The sequence below is a fragment of the Myotis davidii genome, unplaced genomic scaffold (assembly GCF_000327345.1).
Source record: "Myotis davidii unplaced genomic scaffold, ASM32734v1 scaffold1373, whole genome shotgun sequence".
Lineage (NCBI taxonomy): Eukaryota > Metazoa > Chordata > Mammalia > Chiroptera > Vespertilionidae > Myotis > Myotis davidii.
The window spans coordinates 1,231,659-1,232,279 of NW_006284614.1; positions in this window are offsets into that span (position 1 = coordinate 1,231,659).

Genomic DNA, 621 nt, shown 5'->3' on the forward strand with positions numbered 1-621 from the left:
CGGCGGAGGCTGGTGAGAGCTGAGACCCCGCCCAGGCCCTTGGCGCTTGCGCCCCGGCGCGCCGCCCTGTGATTGGCGCGCAGGAGGTGCACGTCGGACCCGCCCTGCAGCCCCAGAAAAGCTGATATCTTGGAGGTGCAGTGTAGCAGATGAGCGAATGCACGCTCGGATTTGGGGTCAGTCTGATTTGAGGCTGGAATGAGGCCATAGTCTGCTTCGTGGGTGTACAGTTCCCGACAGATTGGGTCATAGGAGGTGTACTTGTCCACCGCTGACACAGGAGATGTAGGGTCAGCAAGGTCCTTGGACTTACACCACCAAGTTCAGGCCCTCACTCCCCCTTGGCAGGCATGTTCCCGGAGCAAACTTCAGGCCGGCCCTTTTGAGCCCTCATCTAGACTAGGCCTTATCCTTGGCCTGCTACGCCCAGTTTTCCCAAAGAATCCTGTAAAGCCAGTTTATCGAGAATCCCCTTATCCTTGGTATCTAATCACACTCCTCTTCTTCCATCCTTGATTTTTTAAAAATTTTTTTAAGAGGTATTTTTTTTAATTAAATCTTAATTGTTCAGATTATTACAGTTGTTCCTCTTTTTTCCCCCCCTCACTCCCCTCCTCCCAG